A 13,444-nucleotide genomic window follows, 5' to 3' on the forward strand; every position below is an offset into this window, starting at 1 on the left:
TCTCTATTCTTTTATTATTCTACTAACGGCTACGCCCCTAGAGGCCTCTAGTGGCACTTTAAATGTTTTTGTTTGTTAAAGTCTACGATAATTCTTTATGTTACGGATACTTCTTAATGTTACGTTGAAGTCTCCTAGATTTAAAGAACATTTTAAATTTTTTTGTCATTTCTTTTGGGAGGGTAGTAGTACCCTCCCCCAAAATAGTTAAAAACCTTCCCAGGACATATGAGAATCTACCCTGTTAAGGAGAACCCGATCGGTTCAGCGGTTAGCGAGATCCTTCGGTACAGACACACAGACAGACACACGGACAGACACACGGACAGACACACAGACAGACAAACATCCTGTTACTTTAGTATAAGGATTTATTATACCTTTAAATAGATGCATATTGTTATCTTTGGTCAAACCACTATTTAAAGCTCTCATCACAGAACTATGTACATTTTAATAGACATATGTACAATGTACATATCTATGTTTATGCATTGACAATTGAGAAAACAAGGATGACTACATTTTCAATTGCTAAGCTTACAAAATAAGAATGTTATAGAAATACAGCGTTTTTTTAGAGTGCCTTGTTGGAATAAATGGATAATATTTTTTTTCATTTTTTTCATCATGCGATGACTTATTTACTCTTAAATGTCAAAGATGTTAACCCATTTTTGAAAACCTGCAATCTTCTTTTAATAAAGATTTCTGGGGAAAAAACTAAGAATACTAATGGTCCAACTAAATTAATCCTCTATAGTCAACAACTTTATTGTTAAAGTAGCCAAGATCGACTTTGCTTTCCAATTAAAGAGATAATATAAACATTAAGACATAAATAACTACTGATATACATTGTGTATGTACATGGGTCTATCAATATTAAACATACTTATTTCTAAACCAAGATGTATCTATCTATTTCGCCCGTAGAGATAGATAGTAGAAACTCATAAAATAAGAAATATATTACAAATTTGATCAATACCCATATGATGCTTTTTTAAAAAGAAGAATCTATTTTGTTCCCCGATAAGTGAAATCTTCTAAAAAGACCAACATATAGACGTACAGCAAGACATCTTACCTCTTAGTATTAAGACCAGTTGATGACCAAATAATCAGTTTTTCCTTACATGCTTTTCGTATTAGTGTCCTTGTTTTTCTACACCTGGTATATATCTACTATCTTTCTATCTATCTATCCATCTAGCTAGCTAACTATTTGGATAGATAATTTTAAAATAGAGTCATAAATAACTGGACCAGTTAATGCCAATTAATTGACAGTACGACTAAGAGCTTCCTTGTTTTCTGTAATGCATAGATAGGGGTAATTAAGTATTGGTTTTCATTATAATCAACAAGGACTACTTCGTTCAAAGATGAAGAGCTAGCTTCCTAGAAGACAATCATAGTACCTAATTGATTAATAACAAACAGGGCGGGAGAGGACATTGGATTGAAATTTCCTGGTACTCAAAATTTGTTCAAATGTTAACCCATTCGTTAGCTTTAAAACATTTGATACTACTCCACATTGAAGTTTTGTGTGTTTGTTTGTTTGTTAATCTGTTGCATTCGAATAGAAACAGTAGGAGTTTAAGTTTATTTTAATGTTTAAGAAATATTAAATATTATATTGCATGAAATATTTTAGATTTTTTTAAAAGCCTATTTTTTGATATAACCTAAATTTAATGATTGTCCGATCAAAAAAAGATTATTTGACCTTTCTTAACCCCAGTTGCATTCTATGAATTGTAAAGACCTTTCATTTTTGTTTATGTTATTAGCCTGTTTAGAAACTCTAAACATAAAAAAATTTTAGATAATTTAAAATCACGAAGTCTTTAAAATTATGTAAATATATGTCTTTTAAAGCTTGGTCGACAGATCGACGAACCAAGAAAGAAATATACTGGATGCACCTTTGTATTGAGTATTTTCAACAATAACAAAAAATATATTATTTTAAATGGCAGCTGAGAAAATCAAAGATTGTTTGTGCTTACATTGAAATTACCTACAAATTTTTATTTAATTTATGTCGTGTATTTGTATAATGATAAAAAAATAAAAGTACATGAATTTTGAGCCATGCTAATAATACTTATATTCGTGCATGTGGCTACTTAGATCTAAACTGAGTATGATGGTATAATGGTATGATGATCTTTAAACCTCATTTCTATTCATCTTATCACCGACCTTTACTACATAAAAGACTCGTATCAAAATTAGATCAATTTTCATAGAAACAAGAATAGTTATGTCCAATTAAAGCAACGTTATGGCTAACATATTACTGACATGTAGAAAAAACAAACTTTACCTTTTATGAAGGTTGACTTATTTTTCCAATATCAAGCATCACTACTATAAACTAATTTTCCTTGTAATGTTATTCTTATATTATAAAAGTTTGTTAGAGCCCGGCTTTGTCTAATATAAAATCACACTTGAAGTGTAACTTTTTACTAGACAAACAAAAGAATTTAAGAGTAGAACCATTCAAAAAACCTTACACTGCACTGTGCTACTTAGCCATAAAACTTAATAAATCAAAGAATGAAAAAGGCAATTTTTTCTAAATGCTTTAAATTGCATTAAAATGATTAAGTACAATGTTTAAAACTACTCTTTATTTAACTCTGTCCTTCCGACACTTAATATAAAAGTTTACTATAGTTTTAAATATAAATTGGGTGTTCATAATATAATCTTTAGGGGAGCTTTGAATACATATTGGGATTTCCCACTTAGTTTAGAACCACTAAAAACAGGGTTGCAAACGCTAGAATTAATGAAAAAAAGATTTTTTCTGCCTAATTTTTTAATTTAACTATCTTTACTGAACAAGTTTCAATGTAATTCAATGTATCCCTATTTTGTATATTTTTGTTCTTGCTTATTGCAACAAAGTGAATTTTTGTTTATGATTATAAGGAGGGCAAAAGTTTATACAAGGATAATATGTTCAAGGTTGGAAAGTTATAGATTGTTAGAAAAAAAAGTAAAAAATTCTGATGCATTTGAACCCAAGCCAAAACTGTGTCATCTGATGTTATCCTTACTACTGCAAAATTAACAGGAAGAAAAAGGAAAATGCCCTGACCCAAAACAGTCAGAACTCATTAATATGAACAGTTAAAACTTTCAGAAAAGAAGACGTCTTAACTTTTTTGCTTTTTATTTAAGATAGCTAGCCGGTTCTTTTAGTAAGTAGTAGATGTAAAATTGTCCATAGAATTTAGATATGCAATCGGTTTTTATGTAGACCTCTTATTTTTGAAGTAATTTAAGTTTTTTAAAAAAATAATTAAGTCAGTTTTAAGGCACTAAAACGCAAAGGTACTTGTATGTAAATACTCCTTGAGTTTTTTGATATCAAGATAACACATTAAATGACCTTAAATTACTAGGCATAGTAGTACAAGGATAAGAACTTACTGCAATTTGGGGAAGGGAAATAAAGGGCCCGGGTATAGTGATTCAAGGGAAACTAGGATGCTTGATTTTCTAAATTAATTGAAAATATCTGTAATATGTTATCTGGAGATGACAAATTTTACTAGAATATTTTTTAAATACATGAGACTTTATTTATTGATTTTTTTAGTTATTGTACGATATTTATGCTTTTATTTACAAATTAAAACATTTAATTTTATTTTGTTTAATTTGGAGAAAAAATGGTTGAGTATTGTCCATTTAAGTATAGGGAAAAAATCAGGAATGAGGGAGAAGACATTTAAGTAGAGGGTTGTTGGGTGAGTGGGTGAGGGGTGCAAAGATAAATGTTCAGAAATTTAAAGTGATTTGGTAATTGAGAAAGTAGTAAAAACTGACATTTAATCATCTTTAATTTAAACTTTACTTCCAAAACATTAAACTACAAAGTATAGCTTAAGGATTATTTAGGATTAGTATTGACCTAATATTTGTATCATAAACATTTTTTTAAATTCTTAATGACGCTTATTTTTCTTTCTAGAACTTACTGAAGTTCTATTTTTTAGTATAAAATTGACATATTTTGATAATAGATTATGTTGAATAAGTCTTGACTTAATTTAAATGTACACCTTTTATGATAAACGGCAATTTTTCTTTATCTTTTTTACTTCTGGTTTAAAATCAACTAACACTTTTTTAAAGAGAATATCTTGGAATAATCTTTATTTAATATTGTTATAATAACTCTTATAATTCAGATGTAAACTTTTTTATGTATATAATTAAGACAAATAAAGAATCAAATAATAATAATAACAAAGTATAGCTAAAAATTATTCCTAATAAGTACATATTATAGGTTAACTTATTTTGGTAAAAGGTGTATTAAACGAAGAATTAGGTAAATCAAGAATGATTTTTAGTTTATGTTGATATAATAACAGCACAAAGCAAAAGTTAGTCAGTGAAAACAAATAAGATCTAATAGAAGAAATGTAACATCTTACTAGCTGGTTCTCCCCTAGCCTCGACCCCACTATTTTAATTTTAGTTTTAAAAAGAAAAAGAAAATATGGGGGTGGGGGCATTTTTCATTTTTTGGGGGGGGGTTGGGGTTGTCCCACCCCCCAAGAAAATAGTTATAACCCTTCCAGGGACTTATTAGAAGCTACCCTGTAAAGGAGAACCCGATCGGTTCAGCGGATAGCGAGATCCTTCGCTACAAACAGACAGACAAATTTATTTAGGAATATTTAGAATATTTAACAATGTCCCTGAGTACAGAGGGTGGGGTTAATTCCCCTGCGATTGATCGGGGTTAAAAGGGTTTACTTATGGTTAGGGATAATGTGAAGAGTTTAGAAAGGGGATGGGGGAAGGAGGGAGGAGATAGGGTTAAGGGTGGGCATGGAATGTGAAGATGGTGGTGTTACTACGTATTTCCATGTGACAAGTGTCTATTGTAAACTATTTTATTTTTAGGCGGCTTTTTTATTAAATAAACACAAAAAAAGACATTTTAGATGGGTTATTAAGAAGTTAGAAGCACAACAAAAAATGAATCATTGATGAAACCTAGCTAAATTAAAATATCCCAAAAAGAATAAATTGCTTTTATGATAGAATTCAATCTTTGTCTATATGCCTTTTCGTAACCCCACCAATATGGTTGAACGGGTTAAGTGATTATAATGAACTTTATCTGGTCGGCTTAATAAATTTATATCAACCTACAATCATAACTTTTAATAATTTATAAGTTGCCTCGAATATTTTATAGGTAAATGTACAATTTTGAAATGATGTTTATATGTCATGCTTATGTGTTCTGTCTGTCCGTTGGTCGGCTTGATAAAATATACAAACCTAAAAAAAGTTTTAACAATGCAAGCCTGTCAGTTTATTTTTATTAATTTTTCAACAAATCAAATCTTGCAAAACAATTATTTATACGATGTCTTTTTTCTAGACGTTGATGTCTCTAAAATATTACAATCCAAGGACAGCTTTACTACAACGAAAAAAATGTATGGCGCCCTAATTTGAATAATATATTACTAGTTTGATAAAGTGAAAGTTTATGGATTTGATAAACCATTATGTCCTTAACAAGTGACTCTAATATTTAATTTTATTTGTAGAAAATTTTAAAAGGAATGTGAATTTTATGTATAACATAGCATACCTATTGTTATTCTTTAAAAAACAAAGGAAATCAGTAATCATTTTAGTGTATAATTGAAATATGATCAATGGTTATAACTTATGTAATATTTCAGCCTTAAAAGTGCATGTTTAAAGAATATTATTACTACTAAGGTATCTAATCTTTCTCAGAAATTTAAAATAAAACATCTCTAAATTTTTCAAAACTAATTTTATTCAGACTGTCCTTTTATGTGTAATTTATGTATTGAATATATTTCAAATATGGGTCTCTTGAATGTGCATATTTTTAAAAAACAAATAAAAGTATGTTTCTAACAATGCTCTTATTATCTTTATAAATTCATGTTAATGGTTAAACTAGACATCAGTATTTTAGTATAAGTTTTGAATTGTTCTCCTGAAGTGCATTTCTAATTGTAAACCCTAGAAGATCAAATAATAGAAATGAAAAGTTCTCTATTAAGTGCCCTTTCCCCTTCTTTAAGGGTTCGCTAAATATAAACTTAAAGAAATCTTTAAATATGAATATATTTGCAAAAAGTTATATTCTATTTCTTTTATTATTGGCTTCGACTCTAGCCCCTAATAGCTTTATATCTTGTTATATTATATTAAAATTATTAGATTGCAAAAATATGCTGCCGTTTACTAGATCTTATTAAACATACATATTTTGCTTTTTTAGTTTAAAGAAAAGTAAGATTGTATTCGTCTGTAATTTAGAAAAGCAAACTTCAAAAGCAAGTATAAGATTTTCTCGTATTCATTCGAATCCGGTGGATAGGAACCGGTTCTCATCCATACGAAAAAACTATGTCTTATATCCAGTTTTCTACGAATATAGAAATGTACAATCATAAGATTGAAACCAGTTTTTTTAGCCGGTGCCTCCGGCACCTCGGGGCTAAAAAAACTAGTTTTAATCTTATAATTGTACATTCTATATCTGCGGAAAGCCGTTTATAATACGATACGAGAAATAACTATTCTCGTATTCATTCGAATCCGGTGGATAGGAACCGGTTCTCATCCATACTAAAAACTATGTCTAGCATCGTATTATATCCAGCTTTCTACGAATATAAAAATGTAAAATCAAAAGATTAAAACCAGTTTTTTTAGCCCGTGCCTTCGGCGCCTCGGGGCTAAAAAACTGGTTTTAATCTTATAATTGTACATTCTATATCCGCGGAAAGCTGTTTATAATACGACGAAAGAAATAACTATTATTTCATTGTAATCAAAACTGTATAGATATTCTTATGTTGTGATTGCATTATTGAAATGACCATATAAGGATTCTTTAATATCATTTAGAAACGACCTTTGATGTTAAACTCAATATCAGTAATTTCAAACTTGAATTATTTAACCCAAAATTAGTATTATATAGAGGATTTTCTAGAGGTCTCCGTCCGTCACCATGCATGATAGAGTCGTCATATAGATTTAAAACTTTACATGAAGATGTCTGCAACAAAAAGATATTATCTAGCTCCTCTATAACCTTCATCATAGTTTGTTTTATGAAAACTATTGTTAAAAGCGAAGCTTTTCTATAATTAGGGTCGGTCCGTCCAACCGTCCGAGCAGATAGCTTTTTTGCAATTTAGGCATGTTATAATTGTCCTATCGATTTTAAACTTTGCATTGTGATTCCTGAAGTAGTTAGGTACTATTTAAAAAGCGTAGCAACTCTATAATCTTTGCCAGAATGTCCGTACGTCCATTTTAAACATGTTGATTTTTTACTTTTTTAACAACAAATTTTTTTGTGATCTAATTATCCGATTGTTCTGATTTTTCGTATACTGATTCCTGTGACAACAAAGTACAGTATTATAAGCAAAGCAACTTTATAATCAAGTCCCAACATGTATGTATGTCCATAAACATTGTCCTGTATCAAGAAGTTTTTCAACAAATTTACTCACAATTTTGCTTTGTCTCTTATTAATTCAAATTCTGATTGTTCTGTTCTGACACTATACAAGTGTTAATGTCCGTTTGTCCAACCGTTTCAGAGCTTCGGTTTTATGGATGTTGTCATCCTTGTTTATATATGAAAGCTGTTACTATTGGTATTGTTAATTTTCTATTGAATTTAGCTTTTTAACATCCTTTAATCTCGTAAACAGAGAAAAGATAAAGAAAATTAAAGCGATTTTTTTCTGGCTCTAATATTTTATTGGTCGAACTGGGAAAGGTTTTGTGATTATTTTTCAAACAAAAGTTTCAAAGTAAAATCGTATTCAATACTAAAAAGACCGGTAAGCGACGTTTAAAGTTAAACTCTTTATTTTTGAGTAAGTTTATGGAAAGCTTCCATGAAAAACACAACTAAAGATTGTTTATATATTATTCCTTTTATAATATTGAAAAATAATTTCAAAATCACTTAACTTTGCATGCCTTATTTAATTTGTGCCTTCTTCTGATTTGTGTGGTTTGTGTGTGTGTGTATGTGTTTGTGTAAGTACCAAAATTTGATTAATTGTTGGACTCCCCCAATTTTCATGTACCAGCCCCGCCCTAGTTAAGGTGTTTTATTGATTCAGCAAAAAAATTTAAAAAATTGGCAGTGATGTCTTTCAACCTGAAGTTTTTTAGCTACTAAAGGAAGATTTTTACTCATAAGACTTTAGAAAAATGTTTATTTATCACAAACTGTTCATATTCGCTAAATCATTACATAAAAGAATATTTAAATGAACTTATATTTAAGTTGTATGAATCAAAAAGAAAGACATTTTTAACAATAAGAAAGATCGTTTTAAGGGGAGGCTTCTGATTATCTAACATCAAATAATGATACTTTAACTATGAGTAAAGCTAAAAAATTTTTCTAAGCCTAAAGAAATTGTAGGCTCAAATGTATGAGCACTATTTAACCCATGCACTTTGGCTAAGCCAACTGCCCAATTGCCTTACCCGCCACCCCTCAATTTCACCCCCCACAAAATAACACCCTTAACCGAAGGGGAGAATGGAATAAGTTTTATGAAAAGTTTTTTCATGAAAGACTTTATTTAGTAACTTGTTTAAAAATTTAAAAAGTGATAAAAGCTTAATTAAAACATAATCAAACCAAATATATAAATTACACAATATACATAACTTTAATTGAATTAAAGAAGTAAACATATTCTTTGTCAGACGTACAGACAGACCCCTAAACTACCATAGGTTTGTGTTTCTTAATTGGCTCTCTGAGAAAAAAAGAGGCGGAGGGCCAGAATAATAGGTTGATCAAAAATAAAATAAAACTAAATAAATGTTATTATTATTATTATGTATTTTATTGATAATTCACAACAAGAAAAATTAAATATTAATATAAAAATATACAAGGTTTCATACAGTGAAATTATGATTTTTTTTTGAGTTTAAAAGAGGAGTTCGTGGATAGTCCCCTTTGAATAACTTTTAAAATTACAGTTTTAAAATTACAGTTTTAATTTTTAGTCAAATGACATGTCGAGTGATGCCAAAGCTGCCGCTAGGTCTTCTTTGCTTAGCTCCATATCGGAGGTTTCATCGTCCGAAAGCAGCGAAGGATCGGGGAAAGTTGACGGGTGGTGTATATGTGATGCTTGAGATGTTGAATGTGATGAGTCATCTATATTGACGGTACTGGTTGAGGTACCTGTTGTCATGGTGCGTGTTTGATTACTGGGTGATGATGAGCTGCCTGGTGTTGGGATCATAGTTGAGCAGAATGAGGGGGTGTGATACAGGGTTGGTTTTTTTAAGGCTGTAACCCAGCTGTAGAAAGATTCTGATTCCTTCCTGTTGATGACAGGTAGAGAGGTGACCCGCTTGATGCTGATGGTCTTGAGATAGGAGGATAGGGTGTTCGTGGCTGCTACTGTGGGGTGGACCAGGTCATGGGTGAATGGAACAGGAAGGGTGCGGCCAAAAATTGCAGTTGGGGGGATAAATTCAACTTTCTCTATCTTTAACAGGGGATGAAAAGCCATAAATTTATTTAAATAAAGAATATATTCCCCCGTGGTATCGAAAGGGAAGGAGGGGGTAATAAGGTGGTGAGGGGTTGAGCAACAGTTGCGAGAAAAACGAGGCAAAGGACCAAACAGCTTTATTTTACCTTTAAAACCTAACTGTATATCTGAGATAAGATTGCAAGTTTCAGCAATAAGACTATTAACTTGTTTGTCCGTTAAAAATTTTGGGTTTTCCAAATGGTAAACACCATCTTTCTTGAAATGGTTACTTTTGCTAAAAATATGATTTCCCAAAAAGAGTAAAACTAAAGTGTCATTTGAATTGGACGATATTGGTAATTTAATCCCCTTAATGTTGTTAAAAAAATCTCCACCTTTACATAAATCAATGACATCAAAACCCGAGTTAGTTGCGGGATCCTTGATTTTATCAACACAGTTTTTCAGAATTGAGGTGCCCAAAAGAACAAGTTTTGTTTTAGTTATGGGAGGGGTATTTGTACTACCGGAGAAACCACCCAAGAGGGCGTCAGAGCTTGGGATAGTGAGAGGGGAGGAAGGGGGAGATACGCAACGCAATTGGTTAAAAAGTAAAGGAAGAAAAGTAGATTCTATCAAAGTATTTGGTTTGGTAGAGCCCAAGAAAACTTCACTATCACATAATAAATGTTAATATTTAGGAAAAATCTAATAAGGGGATAAATATGAGATAAGCACATGAAATGAAAAAACATGAAAAAAATATGTTTAATGAATATCAAAATTTACATTTTGCGAGGTTCTAAACCCTAACATAAAGGTACAAAAACATTATCATTTTAAAATTCATCTTTTTTTCTTAATACATATCCCTCTCCTTGCCGCCTCTAACCACGACCATTTAAAATTTTTATATTGGGGAGGTTGTGTTGTTATTGATACGCCCTTGTAAATCATGCACAATGCAAGCCAAGCACATATATTCACTTATTTTTTATTGATTCAAATCATGAAAAAGTTTTGTAGCATCTAAAAAGTTTATCTATAAGTTTCAAACAAAATCTTAAACATCCCTGAAAGGGAATTACAAAAAATATATATTTTATAAAATTTTCATAACAGACACTCTATGTACAAACAAAGAAAGCTATTGAAAGCTTATAAAAACTAATAACTTACCTTTAATTGTAAGAGAAATTCAAATTTTCTATAAAAAAAAACGATTGTGCTAAACGGACGAACATTTTATAGTTTATAGTTTAGCCTCGCTGTTGATAACTATACAAATTATACAATGACATATCCTATTATATAAAGTGGTAAGGTTTTTATGTCTGTTGCTTAAGATTTCGATAACTATTGAACTTATTGAGTTCCCAATTTAAGGAAAGCTTCACTCTAGTCCCGGTTTTAAGCTATTGTGTTTTAAATTATCTTAAGAAAGTGTTAGGCTTTTTTCTTTCCTTCTTTGTCCCTTCGAATACAAAGGCCCTAAAATTTAGGTGCGCAGCCTTTAGTAAATGTATAAAGAAGTAAGTTGCTTGTGAGTGTGTATATTCCATGTTTTATCAAGCTATACGTCAGGCACAATATCCAATGAAATAAATAAAATGATATATTTAGTCAGGATCATGACCTATTGAATATTTATTAGAACCATTATTGTCAATAAACATGACAAAGCAATTGATCAACTTGTTTAACCTATTGCAAAATAATAACATGAGAAGGTTCTATTTAACCCTAATTATTTGTTTTAAACTCATTTTCATTTGCATGTTTTTTTGTATTCTTTAAAAATCACAAAGGATATTTTCTCTTAAAGGTGCTTTAGAGGGATCTTGGACAAAGTAGCTTCGGACGAAGTAGCTTTGGACAAAGTGACTTCGGACAAAGTAGCTTCAGGACAAAGTAGCTTCAGGACAAAGAAGCTTCAGGACATTTACTTAAGAAAAGATCCCTTTAGAGACATTGAAATTTTAAAGGATTTTTTTACTTAGTTCAGGTACATGTTTTTGCGGTTTATATATCATAAGTTTTAAAGCTTTTTTCTATTGTGCCTTAATTAAGGTTCTAAAAAAAATTATAATAGATTGGCCTCATAATTATCTATTTTCTTTTTATGGACGCTTTCATCCTTGTTCTAAAGGGTCATTTTTGGCATAGTTCAGGTACATATTTTTCCTTTTTTTCTGCTTAAACCCACTGCACATATTGTCTTTGTACAAACCAGAGGGAAAGGAATATGACACAGTTTAAGAGCCCATACCTGCTTTTTTGCATATTTGTCATCCTTTTTTATTTCATTTTCGCTTTCTCTCTCAATATCTCTCTATCTCTCTCTCTATTTATCTATCTATCTTTATCTCTATTTCTCTCTCACTCCCTTTCTTTCTATCGCTCAAATTTATATGTTTATCCAGTAAGATGGGAGGGTATGCTAAAAGGGTACAATGTATAAAGAAATCGTTATTTCCAGCTACTAGTTTTACTTTATTAGAGTACATGACAATATGGTGTAAGATCAAATTGATATTTAATCCATTCATCTAGCTTATCGCTTGAGAATGGTTCGTTACAATTAAACGCAATTTTACATTTTGTCTATTCCTTGAACTCAGACTTGAAACAGACTAATTTTAGCAAAAGATTTTAGTGGTCTTAAACAGCCAATATATGTATGGTATACAGCCTAATTACACAAACTAATTGCCTTTAAATATTGAACCTTTATGCAAAGTAGGTTAGGAAAGATCACTGCTTCAGATATAGCCAAACAAGGATGACAATTTTCAAAGAAAAACAAATCTATATTTGAGGCCATTTAACATATTTTTAACATGATCAACATAATTGTTTCAATATGTTACTTTTATTTGTCCAAGGGTTTGATTTGATAATTTAAATTATCTAGAATAAAATATTTTTGAAAATAAGCCACAAAAAAAACCAAGATAATGTTTTATAGAAGAAAAAAATTACAGAATATAGACCATAGACTATTGCTCAGATTCTTTTCTTGAGTTACAAAAAAAAGCAAAAAAGCAAAAAAGTAAGGGCGTTATATTTCTCCTGAATAGTAACTTATGGAGTAGCTTTTCTGCTAAACAATTGGATTTTATTTATGTGTCTAGATTTGGGCATTATGTGTTTAATTTTGCTGCCAGCGGCTACAACACAGCCTAAACTTTTGTTTGTTCATTAAAATTAAAACTAACTCAGCAAAAAGTATTGGAATAATCTTTTAATGACTAATTGGAACACCCAATGTAAAAAAAATTGTTTCAAATTCACAGCAATAACTTTTTTGCAGCAAACTTAATTTACTATTTATAAGAATAGTCCTTTCCATGACATCGCTCCATATGGGGCGATGATTTTCTATAGCTCCTTCAAGGAGCTATAGCATAGCCTCTTATCATATGGAGCGATGTGATAGCCCCTTTTAAGGAGCGTTCATATCGCCTCTTATGATAAGAGGCTATGCTATAGCTCCTTCATGGCCTCTTAATAGCTCCTTTGAAGGGGCGTTAATATCGCCTCTTATGATAAGAGGCTATACTATAGCCCCATGATGGCTCCTTCATAGCCTCTCCATCGCCCCTCCATAGTCCTTTACCTCCAGTGCCCCTTCATCGCTCCTTCATCGCCCCTACATCGCTCCTTCATCTCTCCTTCTTGAAATTTATATTAAATTGTACTTTGATGGCCCCTACATCGCCCCTACATCGCCCCTACATCGCCCCTACATCACTCCTTCATCTCTAATTCTTGAATTTTATATTACATTGTACTTTGATGGCCCCTACATCGCTCCTCCATCGCCCCTACATCGCTCATACATCGCCCCTACATCGCTCCTTCATCTC

The sequence above is a fragment of the Acartia tonsa genome, chromosome 3 (assembly GCF_053477335.1).
Source record: "Acartia tonsa isolate MP-2025a chromosome 3, ASM5347733v1, whole genome shotgun sequence".
In the NCBI taxonomy this organism is placed as follows: domain Eukaryota; kingdom Metazoa; phylum Arthropoda; class Copepoda; order Calanoida; family Acartiidae; genus Acartia; species Acartia tonsa.